The sequence below is a fragment of the Callorhinchus milii genome, unplaced genomic scaffold (genome assembly GCF_018977255.1).
Source record: "Callorhinchus milii isolate IMCB2004 unplaced genomic scaffold, IMCB_Cmil_1.0 Scaffold22, whole genome shotgun sequence".
NCBI classification, from domain to species: domain Eukaryota; kingdom Metazoa; phylum Chordata; class Chondrichthyes; order Chimaeriformes; family Callorhinchidae; genus Callorhinchus; species Callorhinchus milii.
In genome coordinates this window covers 7,933,778-7,950,246 of record NW_024704763.1, presented here as the reverse complement: position 1 = coordinate 7,950,246, position 16,469 = coordinate 7,933,778, and positions in this window count along the sequence as shown.

Below are 16,469 nucleotides of genomic sequence, written 5' to 3'. Positions count from 1 at the left end.
GAAGTATTACAGCAAAAAGCCGAGATTTGCAATGGAACGATTCCATTGACAAACGAACTGATTGCTCTTGTGCAACGGAAGATTTTAACACCTGTTCTGGTAGAGCGGATACACCTGTAATGAGAAGTGTTCTTGGGGGTGAATACAACACCAAGCGAGTTCCATTTCACTTGGGCTTGTAAACCAAAACCTTCAACCGGGAACATTGAGGCAGAAGGATGTTGATGGATGACTACTTAACCCAGATAGTTCCCACAACCATGTCTTAATGAATAGAGCTCCTCCGCAGGTCCTTGTTGTTAAATTTCTGTGAGACTGGGTAGATTTGGTTAACAAGCCTTGTGATTTGCTTTCCTAAGCATAAGTGGCAGAATTGTGTTTCCCATCTGTTTTACAGACTAACTCCAGGCTGTTTTGCCCTTTCAGTCTCTGTTGCCTATTTGATATGTCAGTGGAGAAGTGCTGTATATTAGCAAATCACCAGAGCAAACTCATAAACAAAGAGTGAAGAGAAAGTACCAATTTCCTCATATTATTTTCCTCTGTTTGTTATTACTTAATCCCATTGTCAAACTCCCATAATGTAGTGGTTAGCGAGAGGACTGGTTTTAATTTCTGGGCAGGGCTAAACCTTAGACAATTTTCCTTACTCCACATGCCCCCGATTAGCTAGCAGTAAATAAGAATCCAATTGTTAATCGATTGACGGATCATTTTCCGGGGGTAATAGTCCCCCCCCCCAAAAAATGTGATTGCTCAATCCATGATTGTTTGTGTGCAATTGGCTGCCGTGTTTTGCCCACAAAATATACAGACAATCCACTTTACAGTATATCCTGTGAAGTGCTTTGAGAGGTCTGAATGACATGAAAAGGCGCTATATCAAATGCAAGAATTATTATTATAATTGCTTGCATCTTTGCTTTTTCTCCTTTCTGAAAACTGCCATTTACAGAATTTGCTTTATCACAACACAGCAATGGGACATTCAGCCAATCAAAGCCATGCCAGAAGGATGGTTGAGGCCAGGACAGTGAGACTCATTTAATAATAATAATAGGTCTTGCATTAGATATAGTGCTTTTCATGTCTTCTAACAACAATACGATTGCATTTGTACAGTGCCTTTCATGTCTGCAAGACGTCTCAAAGCGCTTCACAGAGTATACTGTAAAGTGAATTGACTGTACATTTGTGGGCGAAACGCGGCAGCTAAATGCGAACAACAGTGTCCCACAAACAGTCGTGGATTGAGTGACCAATTTTTTTTTCTTGAGGGATTAATTTACAAAGCAGGATGCTTTATGCTTGATGCTGTGATGGAGGGACAAGAGTGGGGGCATTCAGGAGGGATGGAATTGAATGGGATCTTATGTTCACTATTTACAAGGTGTTCCCTTATTGCACCAACGATTCTAGGAACCATGTTTGTCTTGTACAGCCACATGCTTCCGCATTTAATTTGTAGCTCAACATAAGTACTTCCTGATCTTCTCTAGTTCCTTATTTTGACACTGTAGATACTTGGAATGGCCACATCAATACAATACAAATACAATAAAAAATGATATTTGTAAAACACCTTTCACGTGTTGGGAGGACGTCCAAGGCACCGAACAGTCAGGTATTAGGACCTGAGCGGGGAGAGGGAGGGGATTGTGATCAGGGAAGGTGGCCGAAGGCATAGTCGAAGAGGAGGGTCTTGAGGTATGCCTTGAAGGAGGCAAGGGAGGGAGTGAGGTGAAGGGGATATGGGATGAATGGGGGGGCACATGGAACAGGCCGGAGCTCAGACAGGTTGGCAGGTCAGAGAGGTAGAAGGGGGCAAGGCCATGGAGGACCTTGAAGGTGAGGACAAGAATTTTGAACTCAATCCTCTGAGGGATGGGGAGCCAACAGAACCGAGTGAGGGTAGGTGCGATGGGGTCATGGAGCCTGGTGAGGGAGAGGACATGAGCTGCAGAGTTATAATAATAATAATCCTTGCATTTGATATAACGCTTTTCACGTCTTCTAGACGTCCCAAAGCGCTTCACAGAATATACTGTAATGTGAATTGACTGTATATTTGTGGGAGAACGCGGCAGCCAATTGCGCACAGCAATGTCCCACAGACATCGTGGATTGAAAATGACCAATTTATTATTGTTTAGTTTTTTTGGAGGGATTATTATTAGGCGTGTGGAGTAAGGAAACTTTCCCAAGGTTTTGCACTAACCACTGAGCTACAGGACTCCACAGTTCTGGATGATCTGCAGTTTGTGGAGGGAAAGTTGGGAAGGCTGACAAGCAGGGCATTAGCATAGTCGAGCCTGGATGTAATGAAGGCATGTATGAGGATTTTCACGGCCTGAGGGGTGAGGCAGTGGCGGAGTTGGACAATGGCAGAGCGGGTCATTGCACGGATGTGGGGAAGAAAGGACAGTTGAGGATCAAACAAGACAGCTAGGTTCCTGACTGGCTTGGTGAGCTAGAGTGTGAATCCGTGGTAGCTGATGCTGCCAGTGCCTGAGATGTAGAGGTGCTGACCCGAGCCAACCAGGAGAGCCTCAGTCTTGCTGATGTTCAACTGTAGAAAGTTGGCTCTCATCCAGTACTTGATGTCTGACAGGTGTCATCCACGTACATGTGGAAGTTGACCCTATGTCTGCAGATGATGTCACTATGATGGAGCATGTATGGGTTGAAGAGGATAGGACCAACGACAGAGGCCGCACGAGACTTTGCGGGGCCTGGAAGAGAAACCGTTTGTATAGACAAAGTGGAGGCAGTGTGAGAGATAGGATCTGAACTTTTCAAGGACAGAACCTTGAAGGTTGAGGTGAGAGGAGAGACACTGGAGGAAGATAGATGGAGTCCTGTAGCTCAGTGGTTGGAGCACGAGCCTTAAAAGCGAGAGACCTGGGTTCGATTCCTGGCAGATTGAAACCTTGGGTAAGTTTCCTTACTCCACGCCTAATAATAATCCCTCAAGAAAAAAAAGCAATAACAATTTGGTCACTCAATCCACGACTGTTTGTGGGACGCTGCTGTGCGCAATTGGCTGCCGCGTTTCACCCACAAATATACAGTCAATTCACTTTACAGTATATTCTGTGAAGCGCTTTGAGACGTCTAGAAGACGTGAAAAGCGCTATATCAAATGCAAGAATTATTATTATAGAGTGGTCTTCAGTATCAAAGGTGAGAGGAGGACGAGGAGGCAGAGGGAGCCCTGGTCACAGAATGTCATTTGTCACCCAGGGCTGTGGGCAGCACGGATTGGAGGGATTCGTAAGGGGAGTGGCGGGAGAGGAAGGAATGAAGCTGGGAAGCAGCATCTCTTTCAAGAACCTTGGAAAGGAAAGGGAGGTTGGAGATGAAGCAGTAGTTAGTGAGCAGGGATGGTCCAGGCAAAGTTTTTTTTAGGATCGAGTTGATGACAGGTTTTTAGAGGGGTGGGAATGGTGCCAATGATCCTGCATGGAAAGTCTTGTTTTTATGATGCTATCTGGTTTGTTAGGGATTACTATTCTCTCTGAATATCCTTGTGAATCTCAGATTATTATGATGTTACCTTTTGATGTCAGTTTCACTGTTTGATGTTCATGCCAGTTGGTATTTAAATCAATATCAAAGTGCTTGCAAATTGTCTGTTGGATCTATTTATCGACGCGTTGTGTTGATTCAGGTAGGGTTAGACATGATGACAATATGTGATCGAGTGTTTCTGATGCTTAATGGCGTATCATTATCAGCTGTTATTCACACGTATGCGCTTGCCTTCATTAGCAAACCTTTTTTGCTCTGTTTAGCGTCTGATGTTCCAGATTAATTGTGCACGTGACATTTTTGTCTGCCATTAAAGCAGAGGCATTTATTCCAAATCCCTCCTGCCCCCACCTTCTGCCACCAGGTTGCATGTTCAATTTACTCCTGAGTCCCTTTTCCCTTTGATCCTCTGTGTAATCGAGAACCTCCCTGCATTTGATTCCATCAGTAATTTATGTTTCTAATTTACTTCTTCCCTCTTTTAATTTTAACTCTGACTGCTCTTAAATTGGTTCTAATCTTGTTCCTCGTTTCCTTCAAGACTTTGAGTCACCTCCATTTCCTACAGACTTCTCTCTCTTGCCCTTTCCAGCTTTGCGCTTATTTCTCTTATTTCCCTGTGGTTTACACTTGATTCAAAGTGATTCATTTTTACCTTAAATATTCAAATGTTAGTGTTAATGAGATGTTGCCTTTGTAATTCAATTCCCCGGCAATCTTTCCTGGCAGTGAAGTTGGCACTTTGAAGAGCAAGTATTTACTTTTTCCACTTCAATCACAAACAACTAATCTTTCTTCAGCCGTGTCCCGGTTTCAATTATTTAAGGTTTATTGCTTAAAAGCTACAACTAATGAAGCACTTTCCTTTGTTGCTTATTCAATGAGCATCACCCTCCTGCTAAGTACATTTATATGAATAATGGGCACCAATAGTAATAATAATTAATATTAATAATGTAGCAAAATATATTCACTGGGCAATGATAATAATAATCATCCTTGCGCCTTATCATGTCGACGAGACGTCTAAAAATGCTTCACAGTGGGAGAGAAATGGGTTGTTCAAGAAGTGACTATAATACTGTATCGAGCTTTGTCAAACGGTGACAATATGAATCTATTCAAAAGAGCCCAAAAGACCCATAATCTTTTCTGTGCTGCAGATTTCTATGGTTTTCTCTATTAAGAATGAGATCATAATAATAATCATTGCATTTGACATAGCGCCCTATCACTTCTAGACGTCTCAAAGCATTTCACAAAATATACCATAAACTGAATTGACTGTATACTTTTGTGGGCAGCCAATTGCGCACAGAAGTGTCCCACAAACAATCATGGATTGAGTGACTAAATTATTATTATTTTTTATTTTTGGGCTATCATGTAAAGTAGGTGGATAGGAAGAGTTAACGGTGGGTTCTGAGCTGGTGAGTGGGAATGAAAGAGTGATTGCTGTCTATACTGCACCACAAGCTGTCAGATTGTTGCTTTGATTTAAGCCCTTTTTTGTTCTTTTCCTTTCAGGGTTTTGATTTTTTTTTGGTCGCCTGGGTGCCTTGACATATGTGGGAACCCTTCACCAGACTTATCCAACTTTAAACCCCTCTATCAAGTCCCCTGTCAATCAGAGAGAAAATCTTTTGAGATATCTGGATTCACTCATCAACATTCTTGTCAATCTATGTTTTGCTTTCTGGTGTCTTTATTAAAATTGACCTTTGCGGCCCTAAACGTGTGTCCTGCTCTTCTGTTGTCTTCGTGCTTCTGTTCACAGTATCGTTCTGGATTTATTTTTTCAATCCTATTTTGCATCCCTCAATATGGTCCTCTTACAGACGGCTGGAGATTGAACCTTGCCTCAGTCTGTGAGGCTGTTTTGCCTTAAAGTTTAAAACAACGCAAAGGTGTGAAAAATCTTTCAATTACAACCTTAATTTGGAACCCGGTTTCTTTTGAGGAACTGCAGGGGGAGAAGGCTTCTAGATTAAAACTGAATTGAAGAATTTTGTGAAATTTTGGGCAATCTTAACATTTTGAAACAAGATGCTGTTACAGCCTCTGTCTCAGTGGGATCTCCAGCATCTGTCTGACTGCTACACAGCGAGTGTTGCACTTCTGGCTTTCTGCAATGTATTTTTGGAGTCTCGGCTGTTCTCGCTGTGGTCTTCCTGAAGCATCTGGCCATAGGTTGCAATCTGAAGAGGTGTGTGTGTGTGTTTTGGATGGTTCTTAAGGGGCAGGTCAGTGTTGTTGATGGTGATTTGGTTTCTCACTTCCTGCGGCTGAGACGAAAACAGTCTACACTGAATAATAATAATAATCCTTTCATTTGAGAAAGTGCCTTATCGAGACGTCTCAAAGCGCTTCACTGTAAAGTGGATTGATTGTATATTTTGTGGGCAAAATGCAGCAGCCAATTGCGCACAGCAGTGTCCCACAAATAGTCATGGATTGAGTGACCAAATTATTATTACTATTATTTAGGAATTCGGGTCAGTGCTCAATAACCAAAGAAGGTGAAGAATATGATTGCACTGAGATCAAACTATTTAATACGTAGTGATCCTCACATTTGATACTGATTTCACATTAGAAGGGCATCTCAAAGTGCTTCACAGGATTTACTGTCAAATGTAATAACTATTTTGCAGGCAATCACTCAAATAACTCAAATGCAAGGATAATTCTTTTGAAGTGCATTTTCTAGCATCTTGAGCACTAGGACCTTAGGGGAACCTTTCTCTAAATTGCTGTTAGGCCCCATTAAACTGGTCTTTCCTGCTGTGTATTGTATACCAAGAGACAGGTGCAGAGGAATAATAGCTCAATCACAGCCAAAAACAACAAGGTAATTAAACATCTGTTCAGGACATGAAAAGCTGTGAGCAAACTTTGCAAAGTTCTGTCAACTCAGCATGACACAAAGAGGTTGCATTTGTCTCAAAGCCTCCCTGAAATGCCCCAACTGTATTTCAAGCGATCCGGGACACTACCCCATGTGAAGGGCGTTGCATAAATCCCAAGTTTTTATTGTTGTTGAACATGGCAGTCAATTTGTGCACAGCGACGTCGTACAAACAGCCTTGGTGTGAGTGACCAATTTTATCTGGAGGACTGTTGACCACGACACCAGGAGAAACTCCCTTCTCTTTTCAAATAACGCCACATTTGCTTGAACAGGCAGAAAGGACCTTGGTTTAACGTCTCGTCAGACGAACTGCATCTCTGACAATGCGGCGCTACCCGGCTTTGCACTGAAGTGTCATCCTGGTCTGCATGTGTTCAAAGTCCTGATGTGGGGCTTGAACCCACAGCCTTCTGACTCGAAGGCGAGAGCACTACCAACTGAGCCAGGCTGGCACCTAATCCTGGGAAAAATAGACACAACGCCCACTTTCACACTGGCAGTTGTGATATTGGTTGACCCAGGACTGTGGATTATCAATACACAGCACAAAGCTGACGTAAGACCAGTACATTACTCTTTTCTCTGAGGAGCAAGATGTTAGACTCCAAGCAAACCAGCCATGCACTGACCTAGGTCCAGCTCCTAGTAAATGTAGACTTTACTGAACTTGCTATGAGGATTCAATGTCATACATTTTGTCACACACACAATTCATCACCTTGCTCTCAGTGGAAGACAGTGACTGGTGGGACGTTGCTTTAGAAACCAAAGCAATTGTGTTGGGTCGAAGCGGTAATTACTTTTTACTTGCACAAAACCAGCCCCCCACTGCCCACCCCCCACACACATGCACACCTGTGCTAACTGACTTGATACACGAATTACACATGGCTTCCTGACGTATTGATCTGTGTTCTCAGGCAGTGTGCCAGGCTGAGATGTGACAGGTTCAGCCCATCCCAGCCCGGCAAACAAAGCAGTCTGAGGAGTCCATTGGGAGGATGCAGTGTTCTCTTAGAAGAAGCACGTACCTCCCTGGGTGTGCGCGGGGACTTATTGTAGGAGCTGAGGGACAGCAGATATAAGGTTGGCCCATCATTGGAAGGAATCCTGTCATCTCTGTGTAATGTATAAAGAATCAACATTGCTGAGCCGGCAGAACAAGTGGTCACAGGGTCAGAGTAGCAAACGGCAATTTTAGCACAGACACCAGGGAATGGCTTTTTATCACTAAAGGAACATGTGGTAGGAGGTGGCTCAGCATAGCCTCATCCACACAACCCATAGCTAATGATCCCAATCCCCAGCTCAAGTGCAGATCCTTGATTGTCCAGTGCCTTCGGACGTCCTCTCGATGTCAAAGGGGCTATACAAATACAATTCATTTTTGTTGCTCTATGATATTATTCAAATTAAAGCATCCAAAGAATCAAAGTGGAGATTATAATAAAAGCCTTAATGTTTATAACAACAAGTTGCATTTATATGTGCCCTTCACGTAGAATATCAGGAACAGGTTCGGATGCTAAGGGGAGTAGAGGGGAGACTGGCGATGTGACCATAGGAGGAAGGGAAGGTGGGTTTTAAAGACAGATAGAGGTGGACGGAAAGACCGGGGGAAAGGGAGTTCCTGTGATTAAGGCTGTAGTAGCTAAAAGCTTGACCACTGGTGGTGATACAGAGGGAGTAAGTGGAGGAGTGAGGTTGGAGCAGGTCACGGAGATGGGGAGGTGCTTTGGCATAAAGGGATTTAGCAGTTTCTACAGCATATCAGATAGAATGTGAAAGTGAATGAGGGTTCGTGCAGCCTGTCTTGCTTGTGATCTTGGGAAAGAAAAATTTGAGTTTTTTTTTAGTCAGTATTCCAAGTAAAATTCCCTGCATCTCTGATAGACGGCTTGGTGGAAGTGGCTGAAGTTCCATTGCGAACCATCGTGTGATCTTGTGCTCTCGAGGGGGCTTTTCGGGCTGTGCGCTGGCTGGGTGATATTTAATTACTGGCTTGATATATGTGCTGAGTTCTCCTTTTGTGTCTGGAGCCATCAGAAGATTCACGTTGAGCCTATTTTTAAGCCTGACGCAATCCCTCAGGTGCACCATTGACTTGAAAGAAGCAGCGCTCTCCGAGTTGGAGGGGGAGGGCTGAAGCGATGGGTTTTTATAATGAATGATTTTATAATCCTTGCATTTGGTTACAGCGACTTTCAAGTAGGGAGGATGTCTCAAAGCGCTCCACAGGGTTTACTGTAGCATAAGTGTAGTGACTACGCATTTTTGAAGGCAAACACAGCAGCCAATCTGTGCACAGAAGGGTTCCCATTAATGAATTTCTTTGCACAGAGAGCACTTAACTGGTGGAACAGGTTACCAGGAAGGGTGGTTGAGGCCAGGACACTGGGATTCATTTAAAAAACAGCCTGATCCTGTGATGGGAGGGTGGCAGGGTGCGTGTTGTGGAGAGATGAGATTAAGTAGTCTGAAGGGCCTTCTTCATCCCAACCTTGCTTGTGATCTGAGATCTAAAGCAGTTTTGAGCCTAAACTGAGTTTGGTTCCAGTCACTCTGAGTTCCATCCCTTCTGACTCACGTTCTCTGTCCCCAGACATCTCAAAACGTACCTCCCTGACCGCACTTTCTGTCATCTTTCTCCTCTGCATCCCTCTCGCCTCCCACTCCTAGCTCGGACGCCTATCAAGCCCTGTTGAACACTTATAATAATCCTTGCATTTGATACAGCGCCTTATCACGTCTTCGAGGCGTCTCAAAGCGCTTCATATGATATAGTGTAAAGTGAATTGACTGTATGTTTTGTGGCCAAAACGCAGCAGCCAGTTGCGCACAGCAGTGTCCCACAAACAGTCATGGATTGAGTGCCGAACTTTTCATTTATCTCTAAATAGACTTTGAGACATGCTCCTGACAATAACAATACAACTTGCATTTATATAGCTCCCCTCACATAGAGTAGCTTCTCAGAGCGCTTGACAGTTGCAAAGCCTGACTCCGAGCTGGGGGGAGGGTGATCATAAGCACGGTCAAAGAGGAAGGTCTTCAGGCTCAACCTGACGATGGGGCAGGAAGGGGCAAAGGCAGAGGGATTGAGGGAGAGTGTTCCAGAGTTTCAGGCCGCAGTGACTGAAAGTGTGCCTGCCAATCGTGGAGCCCTAGACCCCGGATAAGACAAATTACTTTTCCTTTTGGCCAGTCAAACACAACCAGTCGAGCAGAAGTGACGTGTAGAGGATTGGGACTTCTTTCCAATGTGAAGGGCACTATACAAGTGTAATTTGTTTTTGTTAGCAATTTGGAGAGGTAGGGAGGTGCCAGGGAATGAAGGGATGACATGAAAGGCTCTTTATCAATGTAAACTGTATAACATCCTGTTTAATGGTATTTGTGTTTAAGACAGTGTAGTTTTATATCTGCTCTGTGCTGCCATTACTGGTTTGATTGCCTCTTGGGGGCTGTACCGGCCTATCCTCCAAATGCCGGCAGCAGGTTTATTGGCTGTTTTATTTTACCGGTGATCTCAAAACATCCCCAAATGTTCAATTTTCCTAGCTAACAGAATATCTTAACACCGTTCCTTTCGATAAAATTCCAGAGAGCGTTCAGGCTGGGAGTCATGTCTGGCTAAAACAGCGTAGAATAAACTCCTGGATTGATTCCAAGCCCCCAGACATCTTAGACCAGGTCTGAGACTAACAGTCGATGACATTCATAGACAATTGGAGTATAGACAAGTGGAGTCCTGTAGCTCAGTGGTGTGGAGTCCTGTAGCTCAGTGGTTAGAGCACTCGCTTTGCAAGCGAGAGACCTGAGTTCAATTCCAGGCAGGTCAGGGTGAAACCTTGGGCAAGTTTCCTTACTCCACACAGAGCCTAATAATAATCCCTCCAAAACCAAAAACAATAATAAAAAAAATGGTCATTTTCAATCTATGACTGTTTGTGGGACATTGCTGTGTGCAATTGGCTGCCGCGTTCGCCCACAAATATACAGTCAATTCACTTTACAGTGTGTTCTGTGAAGCGGTTTGGGACGTCCTCCCGACTTGAAAAGCGCTATATCAAATGCAAGGATTATTATTATTAATTGCTCTGGGTTTTTCGGCCAGCCAGTCTGACAGAAACCCATGTTTAAGATTGCATCTGGAATGGAATGCCCACACTCTCTTACCCCCGAGGCAAGAGCCAAGGCTCGGGAACTCTAGAATGTGTTTTAGGGGTAACTGTTAGAGGTTAAACACATTGTGTGCATCAGGTATTGTGACCGCTTACTGGCAAGCTGCTCATTATATAGGCTGATTGGGGCCATAGATGCTCATCTGTCAATACATGTCAGAAATGTCAACAGATGTAAACGTAATTGTTTTCATGACAAAGTAGATGAAGTTTCATTGCTGTTATCAAAGGACTTGTCAACATGAAGAGCTCCAACCAGGTAAGCTAGAGATCGCACCTTAAATTGCATTATTAACCCTTTACATTCCTATCAGTATCAGTTTAAGACACTGTCTGAAATGACCTTGCACATCAACTGAGTTATTTCATGTATTTACTTATGATGCTAAGGCTGGTTGTCGCATCAATAGTGCTTTCTTGCTTGAGATCAGCTCATAGCCCAGATGAGTGTCCTATAGTAATAATAAGAATAATACAATCTTTACATTTGATACAGAGCTTTCACATTGGGATAACATCTCAAAGCGCTTCACAGGATATGTTTTACCATGTCGCGACTGCGTGTGTTTTGTGGGCGAAGGTGGCAACCAATTTGTGCACAGCAATATTGCCACACAGAAGCGAATGACTAATTTTATCTGAGGATTGTTGACCAGAAACTCCCTTCTCTTTTCACAAAGTGCCGTGGATTCATTAACATCCACCTGAACAGACAGATGGGACCTCGGTTTAACATCTCATCCAAAGGACACGTGTCAGCCGAGACGACTCAAGTTTGAAGACTGTATATAAAGGTGTTTTTGCCATCTGTGTCTCATTGTTACTGCGGTATTAAGCAAAGCTTTTGAGCTTATAGTGTGGTAGAAGTGAAGTCATAAAGTAATGGGTGTTGCAGAACACAGGGATTTTTCTCTGGAAGCAGCTGCCTTGAGATTAATCAACTGTCAATTACTTATTCCCTCAGGGTTTCCACTAGAAGCTCCACACAACTATGATAAAGGACCAAAATTATGCCCAGTCACAGCCTGTAAGACTATTTTATCTTAAAATTTATGATGGGGCAGAATTATGGAAAACTCTTAAAACTCCTGCCTTCATTTCAAAACCATTTTATTTTTTCCCCGCAGTCCTTAAAAGAACGACATTGAATTCGAGGATATTTCATATTTCAAAATTCTGCACAATATTACAATTCAAAAGCAAAATGAACCTGCAGGCGAAGACTGGGTGAAATGTCGGGTTAAACTCACAGAAGTTGTCTTTTTGATCCGCTTACTTCTACTGTGCTGAAGATGGCCATTTGTGCCTGAATATAATTATTCCATGTCATCAATCTTCTATTACCTTTTACAAGCAAATATTAGGTTGTGGGTTCATTCCCCAGTTGGGACTGTCAATTCAGTCTATGCTGACACTGCGATTCAGTGGGAATGCTTCATTGTCAGAGGCGCCGGCCTTCAGATGAGACTTTAAACCAAGGTACTTTACTTTCTGACTATCAAAGGTGGATGTTAAGGTTCCTGTGGCACTTCAAAAAGAGAAGGGAGTTTCTCTCTCATGTCCTGGCCAACATTCCACTGGATAAAATCGGTCATTAATTGGTTGTGAAACATTGCTGTGTGCAATGTGGCTGCCTCATTTGCCTGCAAATATCTTTAAATATTGCTGTAAAGTGTCGTGACTGTATTTTTCAGGCAAACTCGGCAGCCAATTTGCACGCAGAAATTTCCGACAAACAGCCATGAAGTGAGTGACCAATTTTATCTGGAGGATTTGTTGGCCAGAGAAAAACTCCCATCTCTTTTGGAATAGTGGCACGGGATCTTTACCTGGACAGGCTAACGGGACCTTAGTTTAATGTCTCATCCAAAGGACAGCACCACCTTCCCTAGGAACGCATTGTAGGGCACAGCAGACTACTTGAGTTCAGTCTCGACGTGAGGCTTTCTAACTCAGAGTTGAGAGTGCTACCACCGAGTCAAGCTGACACCCTACACAAACAATTACATAATAATCTCCATTCCCTGCAATATGTCCTCTCCCCCGCCACCCACCACCCACCCCCACCCCCCAATGCCAGTGTTCCTGCAAGTGAGTAAACTGAGCCAGCCGTGAAAATCCTATCCGTAGCTTGGTACAAAGTGATGTGATTAGGTACGTCCTTGGTGTATTTCTAAAGCCTTCTTATTAGTGGATCCAAATGTGATCCTTCCGACAGGAAAGGCTCGATATAAATGTAATTTGATGTTGCTGCTAAAAGAAAGACTATCAGACTTCATTTCAAAGTGGTGGGGTGCTTATACCTCGCAACTCCACCGTGTTTGAGATTTACAAAGTACATCACGAGATGCTGTTAATAATAATAATCCTTGCATTTGATACAGCGCCTTATCACGTTGTTGAGACATCTCAAAGCGCTTCCCAGAATATACTGTACAGCGAATTGACTGTATTTTGTGGGTGAAACGTGGTAGCCAATTGCACACAACAGCGTCACCGAGACATTCGTGAATTGAGTGACAAAATTATTATTTTTTTGAGGGATTATTACCCCCGGGAAAGTGATCTGCCAATCGACTAACAACCAAGTTCCTACTTACCGCTGGGTAAACAGAGGTGCGTGGAGTAAGGAAACTTACGGGAATCGACCCTGGTTCTCTCCCATGCGAGGCGAGTGCTCGAACCACTATGGTACGGACTGTTTTGTGTTTGCTATCCGGAGTCATTAATAAATGGCTTTTACTGATTTGTCGGCTCACCCTGGCAAATGAGCCTTTGGGGCTCGACTCATCTCTCGCCTTTGCATAATTTAACAAACTGTAGAAGCATTAAAGGAGTCGGTGGTTTCAGTAATTGGTTCCAAGTTCTATCAATTTTATACTCGACTCATGAAACATACATAAGGTAACAGTAATTGTACGTGAAAGCCCTGTTTGTGTAATAAAAATGTCACTTGGCAGGGCTTTGCTCTGGGTCCGTGTTGAGGAACTGGTTTTATATGTTGCATCAACAGATGTAAAAGCAAGTATTTGCTGACATTCTGTTCAGTGAAGCTGATCGCCCACTCGCTCAGTGGATTCTGTAGCTCAAAGAGGCTGGATGGAGAAGTGGGGAGGGAGTGGGGGTTTGTGGGGGCGAGGAAGAGATTTAAACCTCACTCCTTCTACCGATTGTGTATCATGTTCCCTGTCACAGATTCCCACCTCATTCTGTCATTTCCCGAGGTGAGATTCTCCATCATTTCTCCCTGCCTCCCTAGTGTTATTCCAGCTGTCTCTCCTTTCATCTGTACATTCTGTAGGCAAATGCAGCAGCCACATTCTGTAGACGACACTTTCCTCCACGCTCAACAGCACCAGTTGGCTGCTGCATTTTCCTAAAAATACAGTCACTACAATAAATCCTGTTAAGTGCTTCGAGACATCCTCCCGATGTGAAAGACACTATTTCAAATATAAGGATTAGATTTAATACAGCCTTCAATGGTTTCCTTCATTATCTCTGTCTGTATTTTACAATAACATTGTGCATTTATACATTGCCTTTCATTGTCTTTGATTTTGATACAGTGCCTATGATGTCAAAAGGTAAAGTGTAGTGACTGTATTTTGTGGGCGAAATCGGCAGCCAATTCGGACACAGCAGTGTCCCACAAACATGAAGAATGGGCAATTTTACTCTTTGTTGAGACGTCTCAAAGCACTTCACAGGATATACTGTAAAGTGAATTGACTGTGTATTTTGTGGGCGAAACGAAGCAACTAATCGCACACAGCAGCGTCCCACAAACAGTCGTGGATTGAGTGAGTGCGCACAACAATATTCCACAAACAGCCGTGAAATGAATGACCAATGTTATCTGGGGGATTGTTGGCCAGGACACTGTAGTGCGCTCACATCTGATAATCAGACTGTAGCACTGAGTGCAGTACCGAGCTTACCCTGTATCTGGGGACAAGTGAGTCTGATTGATGTATGCAATTGCCCCTTCAGATAACCTCCTGTTGAGTGTAATGACTGCATGTCTGAATTATGTCTGTTGGGGCTGCCCTGCCCTGGAAGCCACCAGCCTCTATTATACTTGTATAAATTACATTAATAAATTACACGTTGGGATATTATTAATAATCCTTGCATTTAGTATAGCAATTTCACCATTATCCAAATATCTTAAAGTGCTTCACAGTAAAGGCTGACCAGTGGAGTGACTATTTATGTACACACAGAAGTTTGTTTGCATACAGTTGGGTCCCACAACTTGTCTTGAAGAGGGTGAGAATGTGGATCTTGCAGCCGGAAGCTGTGGTTGAAGCACAAACCATTGATTTAATGAAGAGAAAACTTGATGTATCAATGGAAATAGAAGTGTAGCAAGATGGAGTAATAGGGATGGGGTCCTGTGTGGAAGTATAAACGCCAGCATGGACTAGTTGGGCCAAGTGGCCTGTGACGGCACCGTAGCAATCTATGAAAGTAATAATAATAATCCTTACATTTGTTATAGTGTCTTATCACGTCTTCGAGATGACTCAAAGTGCTTCACAGAATATATTATGAAGTGAATTGCCTGTATATTTTGTGGGTGAAACGTGGCAGCCAATCGCACACAGCAGCGTCCCACAAACAGTCGTGGATTGAGTGAGTGAGTGACCACATTTTATTTTGGAAGGAATTATTACCCCCGGAAAAGCGATCCACCAATCGAGTTAACAACCGGATTCTTTCTTACTGCTAGGTGAAAAGAGGTAAAATTCTTACTTACTGCTGGGAAAACAGATGGTAAAATTCCATCTTCACAACATCAACATTTTAATATTTCAGTGTTTGGAGCCTAGTAATGAAATGTTTGCAAACAGAGGATTCCTACAGTAAGTTATCGAAATGCTAGCCAGGGTACCATTACCAGCCGGTTTATGTCATCAGTGGTTTGGAATCGTCAGCCGGGGAACATGCTTTCCCCCCAGCACTGAGTAAGCATTTACAGTAATGAACATTTCGATCGCTGATGTGGGCAAAACATATTTTGTTAAGGTTAGTGTGTTTTTTGGTGAATGCTCTGTGCGGAAATGTTGATGGTCGAATGTTATCTTCAACAACAACAACAAAATTACATTTATAGAGCGCCTTTCACGTCGTGAGGACGTCCCAAAGTGCTGAACAATCAGTGTCGGGGCCCGAGAATGGGGGAGGGATGGTGTAGGGGTGAGGGAAGGCAGAGAGGTGGGAGGGCGGCCGAAGGCACGATCGAAGAGAATGTATTCTCTGACTGACGATTCCAAACCACTTGTGACATAAACCGGCTGGCAATGGTACCCTGTCTAGCTTCAGGCTTGTAAAACACAGAGATTCTCGAGCAATGGAGTAAAGGATGGGTGTCGATTTGTCATATGGTAAAACTCCCATAAATCTTATCTTTATAAACCGGATTATCACTTAAATCATACATTGACCTGAGACCCGTACAGGTTCCTACCAAAACCACTTAGATTTCTTTGCACTGTCATATTAATCACCTCTTAACTCATAACCCCCTTCCCCTACTTTCCATTACTCCCGCACTTACCGGCTGCCTCGAAATGACATCCTGACCCGTTAATGCAAAATCATTTGCCGGCCGGCTGCGTTGAATTGCAGCAAACCCAGTTTTGATCCGTCAATGCATGCGAAGGCGTGTGTCAGCCCGGCTCAGTTGGCAGCACTCTCGGCTTTGAGTCAGAAGGTCACGCGTTCAAGCCGCAAATGGTGATTTTGAGCTCACAGTCTAGGCTAACGATCCAATGCAGTGCTGCCGTCCTTCAAATGAGACGTTAAACCGAGGTCCTGTTCAGGTTGACGCTAAACAC